Here is a 7,667-nt window from a genome sequence, read left to right as displayed (position 1 = left end):
ACTCTGCAAACCACGTGCACATATGTGGATATTCATTTTTTTTTTTATTTCACTTAGCTGTAGACTTAAATACATACATTCTTAAGAATGGTGAATATTTTGTACATTATATTATGTAATGTTAGACTAATTCAGTACACCAAGTCCACATTTTTTTCATCATCCTGTTAAGTAACATAATCATCAGAAAGAAAAGATTCCCCGTTTGTGGCGTAAGTTCAACCCCTCCCACCTCCTTTAAAAAAAATGGACTAAGATAATCAACTTTTCAGTATTCTGATCTACCAAAAATTAGAGAGAGAAACTTATAAATCTTATATTTGAATTCATTCAAAGGCCAGGGGTGTAAACCTTGACTACTTCCAATGTTTTATTTTTAAGTTATAATTTTTATACTTGCACTAAGGATTCGGGTTAATTCCAAAAAACCTTGAGACTGTTATACTGTTTATACAAATGTAAAGAAAAGATCATCTAAAACCTCAGCTATTCCTCAGTCTCTAACAATAACCTTTTTATCAGCATCAACTATACATTTTAACGTTTTGTTTACCTTTTCATATACCTAATATTCATATTTGTAGTTTTAATACCAAAAGTAAGTTTTTCTCATGAGCCCTTATGGATTTTCAAATTTCCTTTGTAATCAAATTCCCTAGCTTTTTTCTGTAATTGTGTAAAATGCAGTTTATTTTTTACAGTTTCCCAAATCTGTTCTACATCACCTTTTAACTTATACCAGTTAACCCTTGATAAATGTTTGTGGTATTATGAAGTTCACTGCTTAACTAGAGGTAATAATAACTAAGCAACCAGGGGGTTCATACAACAAAGGATTATAAAGTCCAATCTTTGAACATAAAAACAATGTGAAAAAATTAACGGTCTTCTGTTATAGAATGAAACAACGTGATATTATATCCAAGAAACAGTAACATCCTTTCTCTCACTATGCAGGTTCTATAACATCGTTAGGGTAAGAAATGTAAATAGACATGGTTTAACCTCATGGCCTTTGGAAACATCTAGAAATATCTTAAATCTCTTGACCATCTGTGGCCAGCATTCAAAGTATCTATAAATACTGCTCAAGGCGAATTTTCTATATTCGCGAGTCTACATGCATGTATAACTGATAATGTTTTATAAAGTAGACTACTTTTAGAAGCTAAAGTGGGAGGTAAGTGTACAGTTTCATAAACCTTACTTTCTTTTTTTCATTCTGTCCTAAATTAAGATTAAAAATAAAATCCCTCAGATCTATGATGTCAAGATGATTAGAACGACGCGTTCTAATGGGTAAGTACAAAACATTTTAACAAAGAAAAGCGACAATAATAAGAAGAATGCAAATAAATCTACATAAAATATAAAAATACCCATTAAAGAAAATAAACTAGTATGCACAAATATTTTTTCCAATAATGCGATAAAAATAAATTTTACATTAAATACGAAACTAACCTCAGACTTTGGGGAAAAATAAAGCTTAGAAAATTGTGAATCAGATTAAACTGTAACACAAAATACCATTTGTTCCATGCCAGGAAAACAGCTCTTGGATTTTATGATGTTTGGGGTAACCCTAGATGTTAATGAATAGTGTTTTATTGTCTTTCAAAATTTGTTCAGCATATGGGAGGGATTTAACACATTTTGATAAAGCATTAGGAAAAACAAACGACATTTACACTCCCGATAATTGAAAGAGAATTTTTATTTTAACCAAAAGTCAAGAATTTGATTTTATGTACAAAACGTCAGGATTAACATTACTTGAACTGATTTTTGGTTGAAGTCCAAAAATAAAATGTGGGTTTCGAAGCTGCAATGGTCCACTTACAACTGAAAGTTTTCCAAAAACAGATTCAGAAGTAAAAGTATGAAATTGTTACCTTGACCAAGTAAAATGTTTTATACACATTATAGCACTTATAACTATTTTAATTGTACAAAATCCCTCTTCCCCACACACCTGTAAACACCCTCGTTCATTTGACTCTGATACATCACTTCCAAATTACTACAGCCATCACAACTGTACCTTACGTACACATTAGCCTATGAATTTTTCTTGCTTTTCAGATGAATATTGGCATATGAGCATGGAAAATGGAAAGGTTGGTAATGAGTAAATAACTGGTAAAGATAAAAAAAATGTGTGAAACCTGAACACAGCCTTTACATCTGACAATTGGCAAGCCACAGCCAAGATTACAGTGGTAAAGGGTGATAGAAGAAAACGTGAAAATAAGTAAGCCTATATACACAAAACTGAAGCAATGACAAAAATAGTGCAGAGATTACAATTATGTTATATAATCATGTCAACAGATTTCGATAAAGGGATAGAAAGAATATCTCATCTTGGATTAAAGAACATTGAACCACGAGAATACGTTATACAACAATAAGAACTAGAGGTCAGGTGGGTTAAGGCACTCGACTCGTAATCCTAGGGCCGCGAGTTCGAATCCCCGTCGTACCAAACATTCTCGCCCTTTTAGTCGTGGAGGCGTTATAATGTCACGGTCAATCCCATTATTCGTTGGTAAAAGAGTAGCCCAAGAGTTGGTGGTGGGTGGTGATGACTAGCTGCCTTCCCTCTAGTCTTACACTGTTAAGTTAGGGACGGCTAGCGCAGATAGCCCTCGAGTAGCTTTGTGCGAAAGTCAAAACAAAATCCAAGAACTAGAGAGAGAAGAGATGGATAAAGACTAAAAAAAAAAAGTAGATAGAAGAAATAAGAGATCGGAAATAGCGCGAATGATACAAACTTAAAGAGAAGAAAATGAAAGAAAGGAAACAACGCAAATAGAAAAAGAATAAAATAAAGAAGAGTGTGTGTGTGAGCTATCTGCTGAGCCCACCGAGGGGAATCGAAACCATGATTTTAGCGTTGTAAATCCGTAGTTTTACCGCTGTACTGGAGGGGGCATATAAAGAAGAGAAACTAGAAACAGGGAGAATAAGAGCACAAATTGAGATTGTAAAGTTTATCCAACCAAGGAAAGAAAGACTTAAGAATGACAGTGTTGTCAGGGCAAGCTGATCAAAGCTGCTTAACTTTCATAAACATAAATACAACATGGATGCTTTCTTGGAGCGATGTGAAAGGTCCGTCTGAAGTCAGAACTGGGACAAAGGTGACTGGGTAGTCTGTCTCAGCCCTTTTTCACAGGAAAAGGCCTACATGTATATTCAGGCATGACATCGGAAGATGCCATGGACTATGACAAATTAAAAGTGGCCTTGCTGAAACGATATCATCTTACTGAAGAAGGCTTTCATCAGAAGTTTAGAGAAGTCAAACCCGACACTGGAGAAACTTTACTTCAGTTCATGGCATGTTTGCAACGATATTTGACCAGGTGGACTAACATGGCCATGTGTGAAAGTAGTTTTGAGGAACTTGCAGATCTATTAGTGCGAAAGCAATTCATGATCACACGTTTAATCAACATATCACTGTTTTTAAAGGAGGAAGCACCAAAAGGTGTAGACGAGCAGATTAAGCTGTCAGAACAGTATATAAAAGTCCATGGAAGTAATATAATTAGAAAGTCCAAGAATACCCAGTTATATTCGAACCCTGTTATGGCTAACCAGAAGCAGAAGTCTACCAAAGCTGATAGGTGGTTAAAAGACAGAACAGAGAAGAGATGCTATGTTTGTTATAAAATAAGACACATTGCAAAGGAGTGCATGCCCATTACCAACAAACAACACTAGAAACCTCAACATAAAGCAATTGGAGCTATTTACAAAGACAGTGGTGTTAACAAACAAAAAAAGAGTGACTGTCAATATGGATGCTGCTACCAAAAGAAAGAGTATCAACACAGCTTATCAAATTCAATATAAGAAAGCATGATTTATCAGCCCACAACTAATGGTCGGCTCAAATTAGCAAATGGATCAACAGTGCCAATAGCGATGGAAGCATGCGACAACTATCATGAGTAGTCAACAAATCATAGTATACCAATAAGCGAAGGCTATGTTGGGGACAAGAAAGAAAAGGTTTTACAAGACATTAAGTGCAGTATTGAAGCAGTGAGAATCAGTCTACAATCCATCCGGTGATCAGATGACAGGTAAAGTACAACTGTGTGTTCTAATTGATGGGACAGTGAGAAACTTTGTATAGTAAAAATAAGATGGATACTCCATATTATATAGAAGACCTTGAGGTCATGTGTATCAAAGAACTGCTATATGACGTGATGATTGGAAATATACCAGGGAGTAAGAATTTAAAAGGACCAGACAAAAAGAAGACCACCAAAGTAATTGCACTCATCTGAAGAGCTCAAAGGAAAAGGAGCAAGAGTGAATGTAGTTTCACTGGAGCTGAAGGAAGTACAGGAGAAAGATATCTCGTGGCAGAAACTTCGGGACAGTGTCCGAGAAAGAGTCAAGCACAATACAAAATGGAGAGAAAAATACAAAACAGAGAAATGAAAAGGAGTATTAAATGGGACATATCAAAACAGTTTTACTGGGGAAGCCAAAGATAGAAAACTTTCTATAACAACAAGACTACAGGTCGACATTTGAAGGCGGGACAAAATGTTTTAATTTTGCTATCTATAAATAACAACAAATTTATCCATCAGGGGAAAGGAGCTTTCACAGTACAGACTGCACTATAAAGTGAAAGTGAATGGGTTGACTGAGGTCTACCATACCAATCTGTTGAAGAGGTATTTCGAAGTAACTATTGATGTACAGATGGACGTGACGGGTGTGGCTGTTATAGAAACTAAATTTCAGGACAGTGAACTAATTATAGAATATAAAAACCTACTAAATCTAATAACACTGTGTTGAGGTGAGATGTACAGAGATTTCAGCATAAGTGTCCAACTGACTGATAAGAAAGAAGAGGAACAAAAGTTACTGTATACAGATACATCTTGAAATACGGACTTGGTGGAACACAAGGTCAAGAAGGAGGAGCCCTGCTGAAGACCCTACCTCAGGAAAGACAGACAAAAACTTAAATGATGGTGTAGACTATATGAGAAGACTTAGAATACAAGTTGGTTACAGTCTTTCTATATAGTGAAAAAAAATGTTTATCTTGAAAAGGGATTCATATCACGATATAGAAGAATGTTTAGTGTAGATAATTAGTTTATTTTGTGAATGCACACTTTTATGGTTGTTTATTTTTTATTATAAGAGTTAAAAGCAAATTATCATTGTAAGTTGCGTTTTAACTCACTGACATCGGGAATATAACGAATACACGATTTAGTAATAAACATGTAAATAGTATGAGATGAAGGGGAAACAGCAGATGGAAAAAGACAATAGCAGTAGAAAGTAAAGTCACAGCTAAGGAAAAGTTCGGTGTGAAGTTAACTGCAGTAAAGGTGATAGGTCTAACGATTGACATAGCCCTCGCTTTAAATATGTTAAAGTAATGCTAACAGTAGAAGAAGGAGATAATAATAATAATAACTTTTTCCGCCAAAGCGTGGTTATAAAGTAACTGAATCAGCCTGAGTACATTTTGACAAAAGTAAAATGTAACTGAGAATATTTCGAAAAGAAGAAGACCAAATGATTACTGGAAGAGCAGTATACAAAATTGTAAGTGAATTATATACATAATACTAGTGCCATAGAAATAGGGTAAGGTAGTTCAGCTTTTAAACTAAAATTATAAAGAAACTGAACAGGCTTAAGTGGAATTTGGACTTTTAGAAGAGAATCATAATTGGATTATGATATCCCTGTGGTCTCTATAGTATTGAGAAGTGATTGTACATACGTTTTGCTTGTTCCAAATATATATATCCTATTTTGTAAACAAGTGGAGAACCTGCTGTTCATTGTTCGTTGAATATATTGCTAACGAGTCACAGACACCGACTGTAGAATAATCCTAAGCCTAGCAACAACACAGTATATATTTATACTATAAATAATTATACGCAAAAGCGAACACAATCTTAACACCTGACACTGTCCCAATAACGCAGGTAGCCCATAGAATAGCATTGCGCTACAAAACCACCATAGGCCAGCAGTGAATTGGTAGATTAATTGGACAGACTGTCAGAGCAAAGCTAACTCTCGTGTAGCTGTGCACGAAGTTTAAAACAAACCAAACCCGACTGATAGAGCAGGTAAGAGAGCAATCAGTATACAAAGGAAGGAAAAACTGTATACTCGACAAAAATCAGACAGGCTGGGTTTATATCAACGTTATTTCAGGCCAAAGTCTTATTGCAGTATCTTGTACTTTTGAATTACCTAAGTTAGTGACAACGTTCACTGTTTTTGTACAGCCTTCAAGCCGATATAATTAGAATAAACAGATTAAATAGCACCTCTTTTCGGGTACGGTACCTATCTTTAGAGCAGTATCTTTGAAACGCTGTTTATAAAATGTATCCAGTCAAGCAAAAATTGAAATTTCAAACACATCTTTGTTTGAAAGTAGATGTTTTAATACATAATTTTTCTAACAGAATTCTTATAACAACTGAATTATTATGACAACAGCATTTTTATGACATCCGAATTCTTATAACAACACCATTCTTATAATTTTACTGTCTTTATTGTTGGCTTACTAATTTTTACAACTTATTGAAATGAAATTCAAACTAGATGGTGTCGCCAAAGTAAGTCTTTCGATATATAAGATTTTTAAATTTAAACTTGCCCTCCTCACAATATAATATTCCGGATTCTGGCGATATATATTTAGTTACTAAGTTAAAAAGGTCGCTTTAGAAATGTTTCTTTGTTTAGAATTAAGCACAAAGCTACTCAATGGGCTATCTGTGCTCTGCCCACCACGGGTATCGAAACCCGGTTTTTAGTGTGTAAGTCCGCAGACATACCACTGTGCCACTGGGGGGCACGCTTTAGAAATGACTAATGTAGTACATTACCTATCTTATTTAGTTAAAACGATAAAATTTGAAGAATGTACCATTTCACAGACTTTATTTCAGTTTTGCCCTCAAGTGGCACTGCGGTATATCTGCGGAATTACAATGTCAGAAACCGGGTTTCGATACCCGTGATGAGTAAAGTTTCACTGTGTCGGTATTTGGGTATTGATGTTGTTAAATACCCAGGAGGGTCAGGTACATTTGACCTCTTCCTCCCTCCCGAACGATTATAGCGTCTGTCTTTAGGGTTTTAGTAAAGCACAGATTATTTGTTTGTTTTGAATTTCGCGCAAAGCTACATGAGGGCTATCTGCGCTAGTCGTCACTAATCTTGCAGCGTTAGACTAGAGGGAAGGCAGCTAGTCATCACGACCCACCGCCAACTCTTGGGCTACTCTTTTACCAACGAATAGTGAGATTGACCGTAACTTTATAACGCCCCCCCACGACTGAAAGGGTGAACATGTTTGGTGTGACAGGGATTTGAACCCGCGACCCTAAGAATACGAGTCGAGTGCCCTAACCACCTGGCCATGCGAGGCCTGAGTATAGCACAGATAGCCTATTGTGTGGCTTTGTGCTTAACTTCAAACAAACAATCTTTTACTTTTTAGGTCACTATTCTGTCCAAACTTCCATTTCTTTGCTCAATGCTTGACTGGACTAACTCGTATATGGCCAGGTGGTTAGGGCGCTCGACTCATAATTTGAAGCTCGTTGGCTCCTAATCCCCCTCACACCAAACTTGCT

This window comes from Tachypleus tridentatus, chromosome 7 (assembly GCF_004210375.1).
Source record: "Tachypleus tridentatus isolate NWPU-2018 chromosome 7, ASM421037v1, whole genome shotgun sequence".
Classification (NCBI taxonomy): Eukaryota; Metazoa; Arthropoda; class Merostomata; order Xiphosura; family Limulidae; genus Tachypleus; species Tachypleus tridentatus.
The sequence above is the reverse complement of the archived record's forward strand: the minus strand, read 5'-3'. Positions refer to the sequence as shown.